Raw genomic sequence first — 15,525 nt, forward strand, 5'->3', positions numbered from 1 at the left:
ATTGTCCACCACCACCTTACTGGCCTCTGGGAAAGAGGGAGGGCTGGATATATTGGAGAGACAACCTTGATGCTGGGCAAGCATTGCTCAACTGTAGATGAAATAATGGTGTGTTAATACTGTTCTGGCTACAAGTACAAAACGCAGCACTGTGAGGGCTGCTATGATGAAAGTTGACTTCATTCCTGCCAGACCCAGTGCACTTAATCATGAAGCTGAAAACTTAAATTATCAAATATTTGTCCTACCTTACCATTAATTTATGAAAATGAGATGTGGTTTAATTCATATATAAAATATATATGAAAGATTATATGAATATGAAAGATTCTGGAAATATCTTCTTTGCATTTATTTTTTGCTCACTACTTCTCAGAATGCATGTGTGTCCCACACTGATCCTTTTTTAAAGGGCTACTGTAATTTTGCGATCTCTATCAGAAGTATCTTTAAGTAAATAGTCATATTTTGGTTCTTTGGTTTTAGGTAGGGTGTTGTTTCTCAAAACATTACGACAGCTACCAAATTCCTTTATAAGGAAGAAGCAGCATGTATATTTTTCCAAATCTGTTGTTCATAATAAATGAAGACCTTCAAAGACTGCAGTCTATAAAAAGCAAAATTAGTTCTTATATAACATTTTTTTTGTTCTTATCAAAATGTTTTTTAAATGTCCTAATAAAAAGTAATTTGTTCAAGAGATGTTGAAATTACAGTGAAGAAAGGTGAAATGAAAGAAATTTTGAGATAAAGAGGGCCACAAGATTAAACAGGGGGCTGGAGCACCTCCCGTATAAAGACAGGCTGAGAAAGTTGGGGCTGTTTGTTTCACCTGGAGAAGGCTGTGTGGAGATCTCATAGCAGCCTTCCACTATCTGAAGTGGCCCTACAAGGATGCTGAATAGGGAATCTTCATAGAATCATAGAATCAACCAGGTTGGAAAAGACCTTTAAGATCATCCAGTCCAACCCTTACCCCAGCACTGCTAAGGCCACCACTAACCCATGCCCTTGTCTTGTCTACACAATGTGTGAACACTTCCAGGGATGGTGACTCCAGCACTGCCGTGGACAGCTTGTTTCAATGCCTGAGCACCCTTTGAGGAAGGAATTGTTCCTCCTCGCCATCTAAACCTCCCCTGGTGCAGCTTGAGGCTGTTTCCATCAGAGACTGTAGTGATAGGACAAGGGGTAATAGGTCCAAACTTAAACAGGAGAAGTTTAGGTTAGACATCAGGAAGAAATTCTTTACTGTTAGGGTGGTGAGGCACTGGAAGAGGTTGCCAAGGAAGTGCTGAGTTCTCCATCCCTGGCAGTGCTCAAGGCCAGGCTGGACAGAGCCTTAGATGACATGATCTATTGAAAGGCATCCCTGCCAATGGCAGGGAGTTTGGAACTAAATGATCTTATGGTCCTTTCCAACCTAACCATTCTATAATACTATGATTCTATTCTGTTAATGATATGGCACATGTGAGCCATTTAATTCTAAATGTAACCTGGATTTCTAATGAAAAATAGATTAGGATCTACCGTTGACTGATGTAATTCAAGAGGGCTTCTTTTGTCTTTAATCTGGACATATTCTTAGCACGATGTGAGTTTTCTGATATTGCTTGAAATGATGAGAAGTACAGTCCTGGTCTTCTTAATGATCATCTATAGTGAAATTTGAACAAATATATAGTTTGAAAGGTGACCTGGTGACTGGATATCTGTTTCTTAAATAGTTAAAGTATATTTTGGGGTATTTTAACAGAAGTTAAAATGAGTTTTCACTTAGAGGTAATTAATTCCTTCAGAGCATTATTAATCAAACAACTTTATTCAAGTGCTTCATTCATTCAGTCATCATACAATGCAATCATATGCGAACTTATCTTTCTTTTTGGTTTCCTTGTGACTAGGTGAAGAGTGAGTTAAAGCAGGGGCTTGAGAGCAGTATCAAGTTTCCTGTATGTTATGTTTATTGATTTTCCCCTCTGCATTGTTGCTTGTAGAAGAGACACACTTTCCACCCTAAAGACTGCATACATTTGACCCACGCTGTAATGGCTATTATACTCTCCTTCTGTGTATATAAATCTCCCAAAATACCTACATACCCCTTCATATATTTTATGTCACCACAAAGGAGGTTGGTATATCTTATGGATATGAAGTAGGTTCAAATTATTAAAATTTTACAGACTGTCGTGGTTTAAACCATATCCTCACAGTACTCTCACTCACTCCCCCCCCTTGCTCCCCCAGCTCCCGGAGAGTTAGGAAGGAGAATCCAAAGAATGTAGCCCCCACGGGTTGAGATAAGAACGGTTTAATTGCTAAGGCACAACACAAATCACTACTGCCATTACTACTACAAATAATAATGATACAGCCAATAACAAGCAAAAAGAATACCACACCTCACCAGCCACCGATCCATAACTCACTCCACCCTGCCCGGCCGAGCACCGCGTGCTCCCTCCTCCATTTTCCTCCCGAGCTCCTCCCTTCCAGCTCTCTCTCCCAGTTGCATCCTGGGCATCACGTGCTATGGTATGGAGTACCTCATTGGCTAGCCTGGGTCAGATGTCCTGTCTCTCCTTCCTCTCAGCCTCCCCTCCTCCCCGGAAGAGCACGTGCTCAGAAAAGGCCTTGAACAAAAACACCCTCAAAACATGCTCGCTATCAAGCAACTGTTCCCAGCCCAGAAGTCAAAACACAACACTGCACCAGCTACAAGAAGGAGAAAAAATGACTGCTACTGCTCAACCCATGACACATACGAAGTGTGAAACTCACTTAAAAAGGGGGAAAAAAAAGAAGCAGTATCAGCATAGCAGAGTATAGGTGAAAGTGTAAAAAAATAAACTTTCTGACAGAAAGTAAAGGAGCATCTTAAGTGTTAGAAACATGAAAAGTGACATATCTACTCAGAATTTGTTTTAAAATGCATAAGTAACAATCCAATCAAACTTACAGAAACATCATCTTCATAAAGCTAAGTAAAAGTAAATAGATCACTTTTCTAATTAATTTTACTCAAATAAAATAATTTAATTTTCAAATCATGGCTGTTATTGCCTATTACATATATACACATAGAGATAACATACTTAGCATTTTGAAACTATATAGAAAAAGCTTTATGGAAAACAGTTGATTTATTAAAGATCTACTGAGTCAGTAAATGTCAACCATTTTTATGTCCATAGAGAAACAAATTAATATTTCTATAATCTATCTTGAAAGTAGCATGATATTTTAAAGAAACTATATTAAAGAGTTCTTAGCAGAATATTGTGTTATTTCTTGGTTGACTTAAATCAGTATAGCTCTACTAATGATAGAGGTGGGTCAGTTTACTCATTTCAGTGAATATATGCTAATTTACACTAGCCTAGAATCCAGTCTTTAAAAGATTGTAGGTTTGTGCAAATGCTTATTTATAATCCTGGAAAATGGGAAGGGATGTTTAAGAGTATTATTTCAGTCCCAAAGTCCTAAAATGCAGTTAAGCCAAACTTAGAAAATTTTTAGTCTTTCAACAAAAGATTGCTAATGACCATCTTTTGTTGTGGGAAGAGATATGTTTACCAATAAACTCATCTCACAAGGGAAAATTTAATTGGCTCTTTACTGGTAAAAAGGGTAGAGCACACAGGTAGACTGCAAAACAATTTCCTATGCACCCATATGTACATTTAAGCCACTGTGAGAAGCTGAAAAAGTTCTTAATCAAATTAATATTCAATTTCAGTAAGATCTAAGTTTCTATTAATAGGACATAAAGGCAACTTAGTTCTTGTATTTCTTCAGTTACTTTTATAATGTACACAATATCTAGGTGCCGTAGAGCGAGCTTCTCAGTTGACACATCATAAACCATCTTCAATGCTTAGACCACCTAAACTTACAATGAAAGAAAACTAGTTAGGAAAGAAAAAAAATTAAAAAATAGTGTTTCTTGTAGTCCTTAGTCCTTGCAAGTGGAATATGAAAGATGCAGATTTACATACCTGCCTCTGTTTTTTTCATTTTCAGTGGTAGCTTCCTAATGCTAAGAATTTTGAGAACTTCTATTTTTAGTTTGCATTGGATATGACATAATTAGAGATGAGATACTTAATCATCTTACCTAAAATCATAAACTTGTATCTGTGTATCCCAATGGAATAATGAAGAAAAGATTTCCATATGTTTTGGCCAGAAAAATAATGACAGATTAAGTATAATCCAAGTTACTCATTTGAAATACTAATAACAGAGCTTGCTCTAAGGACTTTTTAAAGGGTTACTGAAACAGTGCAGACTGTTTTTAATATGCAGTTGCTAAACTACATAGTCATAACTTACTTACAGTCTTTTTGAACTAATGTTAAAATTCTACTTCCTGTGATGTGCTATTAATATGAACAGAGAACGAGGGAATAATTTAGGTTGGAAGGGAATTTTGCAGGTAATCTCTTTTTACCTCTTGCTTGAAACAATGCTGACTTCAAAGTTACATTAGATTGCTCAGTGCTTTTTGTAGTAGAGTTCTGAATATCTCAAAGGCTGGGGATTCCACATCCTCTTTCAGCAACTTGCTTCAGTATTTGATCACTCTTATTATGAAGATATTTTTCTCTTATATTTAGTCAAACTTTTTCTTGAAGCAAGCTGCTAATAGTCAAACCTTTCGAAGATGGTATAGATCAGCTTCATAAAGACATTAGCTAGCTCTTCCAGATGCAATTCATGCTCCCAAGTCTGCTTAAGTGGTCCCCAGCTTGATCCTTCTGGTTGTGCAGGCAAGCATAGCTAGGTGATCTTCAGCATGCATCCACTATAATCTCACCTCCACCACTAATGTAATCTCTGATCCTGACCCATAAATTCTCACCCATCCCTTTGGAATATAAGTGTACACTCAAGGTATTCTTTCATGTAGGGTACAAACATTTTCTTTGTCTTCTCTCTGTTATGTTTTCTGAATAGCTTGAATCCATCCATCCATCTGTCCATCCATCAATCCAGCCAGCCAGCCAGCACTAATCATTGAACATATACCATTATGTGTTGCTCATCATAGTCATGCTGTGTTTCTATGACAGAGCACAACCTGTTAATTCCTTCTTTTTCTTATGCTTTGTATGTTTATGTACACACACAGGAGATAGGACTTCCGTTCTACCATTTACCCTGGGGAAGGTATACTACATTGTCTCACCTGCTCTCACCTCCAGTCTGGCCATTACGTCCCTGTACTCACAATATTATTGTTTCAGTAGGAGACAAAATGTTTCTACATACCAAATGTTTCTACATACCATATGTTTCTACCAAAACAGGTATGTACTCCAAAACAGCTGTTGACTTTCTAGAGTTGGCCTGAACATAATTTTGGTTAGAGAAGCATTGAGACAACTATTTTTGGATGCGTATTTCATTCATGATCTGATAGCACTAAAAGAGGAACAGGCATTTCATTAACTGCTTTATACTTGAGTAAACTTTAAAAGAAAAAATGTGAAAGTACATCTATCCATATTTAGAGGAAAGATTGTGAGCATTTATCTTTAAGAGAGATTTTTTTGTCCATAGGTTCTCTGGGTTCAGAAGTACTTTCTTACAGCCCTGAGTTAAACAAGTGATTTAAAATGTAACTCTGACCTCAACATTTGTAATTGCCTAGCAGTATCTAACTGCATGATAAGGGCAGCTGTTCAGCATTTAGTCTGTTCTGGTCTTAATTCTGAACACCAATTATTCTCACACACTGAAGAGAGAAAAAAACCATCTCATACTCAGTATCTGTCTGTGTTCCAGCAGCTGGGTATCTAAGCATTATAATCAGGCTATTGGCTTTGTTTCTTTTCTGGACTTGTGGTTGAATTTCGCATTCTAATATGTTTCTTAACACTGGCACTGAATTTCACAATAAAAGCAACCTAGAGCACACAGCAGGAGAAATGCAGGAAACACAAACATCGTATCAGACCTGCTTGGAAAAAGCTCTTGTTTGATTCTTGGTATTGCATAAGCAGTAGTACTTCTTAGTTCTCTCATATGTACTCTCATAGTAAAGCTCAGCAAAACAAATATGCATACAGATTATAGCTGTCAAAATACATTAAATTTCCCAGTCTGGCATTCGCAGCTGTTACTATTCCTTCAGTAGATTCGGTCTGTAAATAGGTGTACCCAAAAGTCGCATGTGCATGTGTGCACACACACACCTATACACACACACATATATGGAGACACAGAGACCAAGAGACCAAAACAGGACAGTGCCTTTAATAAAAGTAGGACTCACATGAACATGGACAATACTGAATCCTGTTCCTACCCTCCAGCTCATCAGAGCTTAAGTTTTTTGCTGATAAATATATACCCTTACTCCTGAACTCGGGACAGAGGCATACTCACAGATCGAGATCTCTTGAGTATTATTAGCACAGGCTTTAAGTTCACCTAATACCCATGCCTGGATCATAGGTCCTCAATTATCTGAAACCCCGGATCTTTCGTAGGCTCCTCCTACCCACTGGCTTGTCCACCTTGAAGTTTACTAGCAGAATATATAGGCAGACATACGCAAAATACAGGTCTATGCTGTGTCAACAGACTGAGACCTGTGTGTGTTCGTTTTGCTTTAATCATCTTGGTTTGGGGTACACATGAAAACCATCGATGTGTAGTGATATTATACAAGAACAGACATGCAAAATATATTCAGTACATAGTAGAGCAAGATGTACACACTCAACATAAAATAGTTTCTCCCAGTAATATATAGTGCATGATGTTACTAGCCTTTCTTTATGAGTGTAGTGAAATTCTGATCATAATTAAAGTGTAAGAATGACTGAATATTCTTTTATGTAACCTCAATCAGAATTCATTCCTTTATACAGAAAAAAAAATGCAGAAAACCTAGCTATCTTACATTAAAAAAAAAGTCAAATGCCTGACTTAAGCATTACAGAACATGGCTTCTTCTCCTAATATGTTACTTAGGAACACTGTCCAGAATAAAGATGCAAAACCTGCACAAAGAAAATTCTCCTGAGAACCTGATATAGTAATCATTTCAGTACTATGTCAGCTCCATTCCCACTTCAATTTATTCTGAAAGCAGAAAAAGAGGGGGAAAAGCAGTTCCATTGAGCTCAAGTCCCAAATTTACACATTTCAATGTTCAACCAAGTCTACTACCTAGGAAGAAAAAGCAGCATTTGTATCCAGGTTGCAATGTCAACATAAGGGATGGAAAAGCAGTTATCTAAGTGAGAAGGTGAGTCAGAAGCTGATTTTTGGTCGATAAGGATAAGGTTTTCTCTCCTTCCACTGCTGTCATGATTATGTAGTTACAGGAGTTGCAAGAAGCCAACTGAGGAGCAATAAGGGGTGACAAAAAGTGAAAACAGTTCTCAGCTGCCTTTTCTGTAGAAGATCAGCTGTCATTTAGTTGCTTCTAGAAGCACAGGGATTGCTTTAGTGGAAATTTGCTGACTTCCTGGAGACTGGTCTCTGAGTGACAGTCCAAAAATGCTAAATGGCAGTATACAAAAAATTTAATTGTCAGTTTATATGACTTATGCTTGGCAGCATATGATGCTAAAAAAGTGGCACATTATGATACAGGAAATGTTACCCTGAAAGGGAAGGATAACCATGCACGTTTTTTCTTACTGCCATTTTCTTACTAATGAACTAGCAAAGCTCAGCACTGTTTTATGCAACAGTGAAGACCACATTTTGGAGCTATTTTGTCAGGGCTGAACCTTCATGCATCTGTGACACTGTGGCTATCTAAAAAAAGCAGGCAAATGTTTAATAGGACATAGCCATATAGTTTCTATATATTCAATTCAGTGGAGCAATGAAATAGATTATTTTCTTTTCCCCACGCAAAATTAAATATTCATCAGTACATAAATTGTTTATAACAATTATTTCATCAAGCTCTGTAAACAGACAAAATGAAAGCCTCTTTTAGATTTAAAGATGATTTTGTAGGAACCATTGCAAAGATAAGCATCAATCTTTTGAATTTTATGTGTTGCAGTTGTTCATAAGTCAGCAAGGCTTTTCTGTATTCAGCTCTTAGACTATTTTATCAAAATTTCTAGACTATCCCTATTGGGCTTCTGTTTTGACAGACCATTCTGCATGTGTTATTTTCAACTTCTTTTAAAAATCTTTATTTGTTTAATTTATTATTGTACTATAAACATTTGAACATAAATGAAAATAAAGAAAATGGAACTGTCTATGGTGATGGTGATAATTCTGTCACTTGGATGGAAAAAATTCTTTGAGTGATACATTTGTCATTGAAAAAGTGAAACATTCCTTTTTTCTTTTTAGTTTACAGAACTGAAAATAATTTGTACCACCCTCATTTAAGAGCTTCATGATTGTTGCAGCTAACTATGGAATAAATATTTTTTTTGTAGTTGTTGAGCACATGTTTTTAATTTGAGAACAATTCTGAACATCTGCATATTAAATCTGTTTCTGAAAAACAATTTCAACATTAAAAAACTTTAAATTTCCAGAATTTAAAAGAATGCCTCACACCTTCTGTATTGACTGCATGAGAAAACAGTCAGAAATAATAATCTGAATTTTGTTATCATGTGGTAATTTCCCACTAATAGATAAAAAGGTTTTATTGCTTTGTCACATAGCTACTTAATATTAATTTAAGAATAAATACATTTTATCAGAGCTTTAACAAATTAGACGTGCTTTTAATTTTGCTTTTAACAGTAATAATTGTTTTAACATTCCTTTATTCCAAGTAATAAAATGTATATATCTTTTCTGAGCCAATAATAATTTCTTCAAATAACAACTTGTTTCATATAATATTTTTTTCTAACTAAATAAGTGATAGTTTTTATCACCTAGTTTAGTTACTTCTTGATTTGGACCACAGGGTCAAAGAGAACAAAATTAATTTTAGTTCTGCTGTATAAAATTCCATTAACCCATATTCTGATAGAGTATGTGGCATTGTAAAATACAGACATTGATAGACGTGGCCCACCCCACAAAATCAAATGCTGATCTATAAGTAGCTATACACAAATCATCATAGACATACTAGTAGACTTATCAGATGCACCAGTGTTTATTAGACTGAGCATAAGTGCACATATTATGAAAAAAAACCCAACAAATCAAACCCCAGAAAAAAACACCAAAACAAACAAACGAAAAAAGACAAGACCTGCAGAGAACTTATGTAGTCCAATTACAGGCCCTGTACTTCACCTGTGTTAATATTTAGCCATGAATAGTAGGGTTAGACCTATGCTGGAGTAAGAATTTGAAGACTTGCTGAACCTTCAGTCCTTTGTCGGGAGGCAATTCCTCTTTCTTTCTTTTTTTTTTTTTTTCTATATTGCATAGCATTTATAGGTATATAATGATGCACATCAGTTTCTGAATTTACAATTTCTTTTAATGTAAATGTGTTTAAATGTAGAACAAATTTATCAGTTTGTATGAAGAAAAAAAAAGGGGGGAGAAAATTTTGGGCATCTGAAAAAGAAGAAATGATAGCAGTGCTTGTCTTCAATCCCTTAGGTCAGTAGTTTTAGGACTCAGCAGGTTATAGAAAATCTCAATTCCTTTCTCTGCCAAACGGATTTAAACCAGTGTCTCTACTTTAGGGGATTCTAGATAAACTGACAGCGCAAAGAGTAGTGACTTTTCTCCTCTTGCAGATGATCCAATTTTACTTCAGAAATACTCCAATACCCTACTCAGATGATGTTTCTCTTTCTTCTGGTGGGTAGTCAGCAAAAGGGGAATGGCTGCATTACAGCCCCATCTAAAGCCAATTTTTTATTATTTGTATAAAGTGGAAGAGCTCCAGCAATATTGTTTATGACAGACTAAGTATGTACTGGTGCCTGTGGTACCAAATTTCTAGCTTAATTGTGTAATCTGTATCACAGGTCTGTAAAGTACTTTTTAATGTATTCAACAGTAAATATTCTCATCCCAGAACAAGTAAAATGGTATTAAAAAATGAGGGGAAAGAAAAAAATTCTCTGAATTTAATGTCGACCTGTTTAAACTGCTTGAATACACACTGTGTGACATTTTACATTGCTTTCAAAGACATTTGTAAAAGAATCTATGCTCACTCTTTCCTTTTTAGCATTTATGTTGTTTTAAGTGTATTTTCTGAGTTTACATGCTTGTCATAGCTGAGGAATATTTGAGTCTTACTTGATAAGTAAGATCTTTACCTTTGCAGGGGAGTTGGAACTAGATGATCTTAAGGTCCTTTCCAACCCTAACTATTCTACGATTCTATGATTCTATAATACAACTGTTGTGAAGATTCGAAAGACAGGGTCTGTCAGCTGTTTCTACCATGGTGGTAAAGCTGTGTGGTGAAAAAAATTGCAACAGGTAATACTGCTATAATTAAAACAGACTGAAGGAAGATAGCCCTGAGGAAAACAGTAATCCATCATTACTTTCCATCTTACTGACAGGTTATCTTACACAATCTAGCTTTTTCTGCTGGATCTGCTTAATTCTTTGAAACAAACTTTGCTCTCTGACCTTCTTCATCCTCCTTAATTTTAGCCACTTAATTCAAAACACATAATTTGGGATCCTATTCATTGTGAACTCACACTGTAGTTAGTTGAAAGTGAAAAAAAGAGACTTTAAAAAGGAATTCAGTCTTAGATATATCAACATCTGAGGAGGTCTACCTCTTTCTACTGATAAGGAAGGAATTCCAGATAATCATATTCCTGCTCTATGACTATCAGCTAGATGCTTGTTGCTAGGTAGAAAGACTTTTTTTTCTTTTTTTTTTAATATATTTCAGCCAAAATATCTTTTACCCACTTATTCCAATGGTGTCACAAACATAGCAACTACCCTTTATATTTGGCTTCTGAATGAGAAACGCACAATATTTCTGTTTCCCAGAGGTAAACAATCATTGTATATAAACTGCAGTTCCCAAGATAACACATATCACAAATCATAACTTCAGTGCATCTTCTGCATGTTAACTAAAAAAAAAAATGTTATAGAAAAGGCATATGTATAATATTATTTATTTTTCTTGGATTTGTTTCACTTAAATCACTGTTTTAAAAGTATAAGGTAGTTGTCAAGTTGTTTTCCACTTTGGAAATAGCTATTTTCTCTCTATGACAATAGAAGTAGTTTTGTTGGGTAGATTATACTGCACACCTAACTTGCATATGACTGGAGTAAAGTGAGAATAACTAGTTCTCAGCTTTCTTACAGTTGCGCATGCTAAAAATTTCCTCATTGTGAGAGCAGAACACTAAGGATCAACTATCTAATTTTAGAAATCTTAGGACAGACATGTGCAGTTGAGGTAGTTATGAGGGGGACCCTTTTTGTGATTTGGAAATAAATATTTCTGGGGATTAAGTCACAGCAACCTCATATAGATATCTAAGTCTATTGATGCCTATTGTAAAATATGAATTAAGATGACAGGCCCACACATATTAATCTTCCTCTAAATAAAGAGGCAGAGAGATGCAGGAGAGGTGAATCCTATTCTAAGAGTTTATATTAAAATTAAGATAATATTTGGAAGTGCAGAAAAACAGTAAAGCAGAATATCAGATCAAGTAACTCGCAGTCCTGAGCATATCCATCTCAAGCAATTAAGCATAGGTTCCAACTCAGATGTAAAAACTGTAGATGCCTAAATCTGATTAAACACGCTAGACTGCCTTCAAAGTCAAAGGCAAAAACCAGACATTTCCAGAGCATGGTTCATCTAATTTATGTCACCTTCTCATAAATAAGATCAATCATGCTGGGAGGTGCTTATTTCTCTATATTAAAAATAAGGGAAGCCTAAGGTGACATACTCAGTCTTAACCATCAAATATGCAGATACTCAGGTTAGAGCTCAGAGCTAAATTACAAAACTTCTCCATATAGTTATGAATGTGTATTTGATGGCAATTCTGGGAGATAATCAACAGAAGGAGGACATCCAGATAACATTCATAGGCATATGTTATATCTCTGGTACTCCTTACCTTTGATTTAGTTCCTCCATCACAACATACATCCCATCCTTCTATTTTCCCAGTGAATACATACTGTTTTGACTTCCACAGCTAGCAAGCCACTGTATTCTCTGTATTACTGATCAGCTGGTATTGGAATGACCACTCTCATGTGCTAATTGTGTCATTCAGTGTGATGGGTTGGCCCTGAATGGATGCCAGGTGCCCACCAAAACTGCTTTATCACTTTCCTTCTCATCTGGTCAAGGGAGAGAAACTACAAAAAATGTTCATGGACTGAGATAAGGACAATCACTCTCATGGGAAATCACCATCATGGGAAAAAATACTTGAATTGGGGAAATTAGTTCAATTTATTGCCAATCAAATCAGAGTAGTATAATGAGAAATAAAAACAAATCTAAAACCATCTCCCCTCACCCTCTTCTTTCCAGGGTCAACTTCACTTGTTTTTTTCTACCTCCTTTCCCTGCCAATTGGTGCAGAGGAATGGGGAATGTGGGTTGCAGTCAGTTCACCAAGCATTGTCTCTGCTTCTCCTTCCTCTTCAAGGAAGGATTCCTCACACTCTTCTTCTGCTCCAGCATGGGGTCCCTCCCACAGGAGACAGTTTTCCTCAAACTTCTTCAATGTGAATCCTCCCGATGCTCCAGTGTGGGTCCCTTACATGGGGTGCATTTCTTCAGGAGCGGACTGCTCCAGCATGAGTCCTCATGGGGGTGACCTGCGTCCTGCAGCAAACCTGTGTCCAGCATGAGCTCCTGTCTCCACTAGTCCACAGGTCCTACCAGGTATCTGCTCCAACACTGACTTTTCATGAGTTTGCAGCTTGCTTTGGGCATTCCCCTGCTCCAGTGTGGGATCCTCCACAGGCTGCAGGTGGATATCTGCTCCACCACGGACCTCCATGAGCTTCAGGGGGACAGCTTGCTTCAAAATGGTCTTCATCATGGGCACCAGGGGTATTTCTGGCTCCTAGGGTAGACTAATATCAGACACAAGTATAAATCAGGATAGAAGTGTCTGGAGAGCAGCCCTGCAGAAAGGGATCTAGGGGTGCTGGTCAGCAGCAGGCTCAATAAGTGTCAGCAATGTGCCCTGGCAGCCAAGAGGACAAACTGCATCCTGGTATGTAATCAAACACAACATAACCCCACAATCAAGGGGTGATCATCCCCCATTTTCAGCATTTGTGTGTCTGAACCTTAAGTACTGTGGGCAGTTTTGGACCTCATAGTCTAAGAAAAATATTAAGGTAATAGAAAAAAATAGAACATACGTAGATCTATTTTGCATTAAGGAGAGATGAACAGAAGATATATGAGCACTAGAGAAAGGAAAACAGTAGACAAAAAGTTTTTTTAAATTATCTCCTATAACATTTTTATAGATAAACTGATTGTTTACAGACCACATAAACTGATAAATGGATCAACAGCTGGCTGAATGGACAGGCTCAAAGGGCTGTGATCAACAGCATGAAGCTCAGCTAGAGGCCAGTCACTGGTGATTTACTACAGAGGCTAATACGGGGGCCACTAGTGTTTGACATTTTCATCACAGACCAAGATGATAAGACAGAGTATATGCTCAGTGTGATTGCAGATGGTGCAAAACTAGGAGGAGGATTTGATAACACAAATAGTTCTTCTGCTGTTCAGAGGAGCTGTTAAGAGTCTGTGGAAATGACCAACAGGAACCTCATGAAGTCCAGCAAAGAGCGATGCAAAGTCCTGCTCCTGGGTAGGAATAACAGCAAGTACCATGATAGGCTGTAGGTTACTGGCTGGAAAGAACCTTGGCATAGAATGTTCAGAGAGTCCTGGTGGACTGTAAATTGATCATATGAAGACAGGTTGAGAAAGTTGGGGCTGTTCAGCCTGGAGAAGAGAAGGCTGTGTGGAGACCTCTTAGCAGCCTTCCAGTATCTGAAGGGGGCCTACAGGGATGCTGGGGAGGGACTATTCATTAGGGACTGTAGTAAGAGGACAAGGGGTAATGGGTTCAAACTTAAACAGGGGAGGTTTAGATTGGATATAAGGAAGAAATTCTTTACTGTTAGGGTGGTGAGGTACTGGAATGGGTTGCCCAGGGAGGTTGTGAATGCTCCATCCCTGGCAGTGTTCAAGGCCAGGTTGGATGAAGCCTTGGGTGATATGGTTTAGTGTGGGGTGTCCCTGCCCATGGCAGGGGGATTGGAACTAGATGATCTTGAGGTCCTTTCCAATCCTAACTATTCTATGATTCTATGATCATGTGTCCACAATGTGCCTTTGCCACAATGGGAACCAGCAGCATCCTAGGATGCATTAGAAAGAACTTCACCAGCAAGTCAAGGAAAATAAAGCTTCCCCTCTTTCAGCACTGATGAGGTCATATCTGCTGTACTGTGTCCAGACCTGGGCTCACAGGAACACAGTGGAGCAGATCCAGCACTGTGTCACAAGATGACTGAGGGACTAGAGCTTCTGCCATATGGCAAGAACAATGATCACATACTGAAATACAGAAAATTCTACCTAAACAAAAAAGAACAATTACGGTAAGGATGACTGAACACTGGAACCAGTTGCCAAAGGAAGCTGTAGGTCTCTGTTCTTGGAGACATTCAAAATTGGTTTGGAAATGCCCTAAACAATCCACTTCAGTTGGTCTTGCTCTGAGCAGGGATGTTAAACTAGGTAGAGGTCCAGAGGTCCCTTCCAACCTCTCCCTTCCAACCTCAACAACTGGTTATGTGAAAATATATTTTCAGCAAACCTAGCTTTTTAGCAGTTTTCTAATTATCCATGTTAGATTGCAAAACTTTTCCAAAGTTACTTCAGAAATGCTTTATTAAGCAGTTGTCAGCCTATGGAGTGGTGATTTCTCTACTTAACATGGTTGCTCCTTAATAAATCGAGCAAAACAAAAACCATAAAAATCTATTTGGTATTTACAGGCTGCTATTAGTTTCTTAAGGTGTGCTTTTTTTTCCTTTCTTCAAGCAGACAAGAGCATTCTCACAGACAAAGAAACAGTAACTGTGGACATACAACTGCTTTTGAAATTAATGCAAATTTTTGCAGACATTTGGATCTGTTTCCATTCCGTGAAAGTAACAAAACTTTCTGCATTTAATCTTAGGAAAACTGCAGTCATAGCCTTTGAATATTTCCAGTGAAATTTTGTCTTTATTCAAATAAACCATTAAAAAATATTTTACTTTTCAATAATAAGCCAGCTCTGCTACTAAGCTGGTGAATTACTAACTTGTTTTCATTTTGCAATCAAAACTGAATTTGAAAAATGTAGTTGAAATTTTGCAACTGTTATTTGAAATTAGCTTCACGGGACAAGTTTGTATTATTTGAGACTGGTATCTTCAGTAAATAAAGCTCACACAGAAGAAGTTCACAAGGAACACATAAAAAAAAAAACACCACATGAAATGGGACCTCTTGGAGAATTGTTCTTGTTAAGTGGCAGCCAAATTAGTGATTACTGACAA

The sequence above is a fragment of the Melopsittacus undulatus genome, chromosome 2 (genome assembly GCF_012275295.1).
Source record: "Melopsittacus undulatus isolate bMelUnd1 chromosome 2, bMelUnd1.mat.Z, whole genome shotgun sequence".
In the NCBI taxonomy this organism is placed as follows: domain Eukaryota; kingdom Metazoa; phylum Chordata; class Aves; order Psittaciformes; family Psittaculidae; genus Melopsittacus; species Melopsittacus undulatus.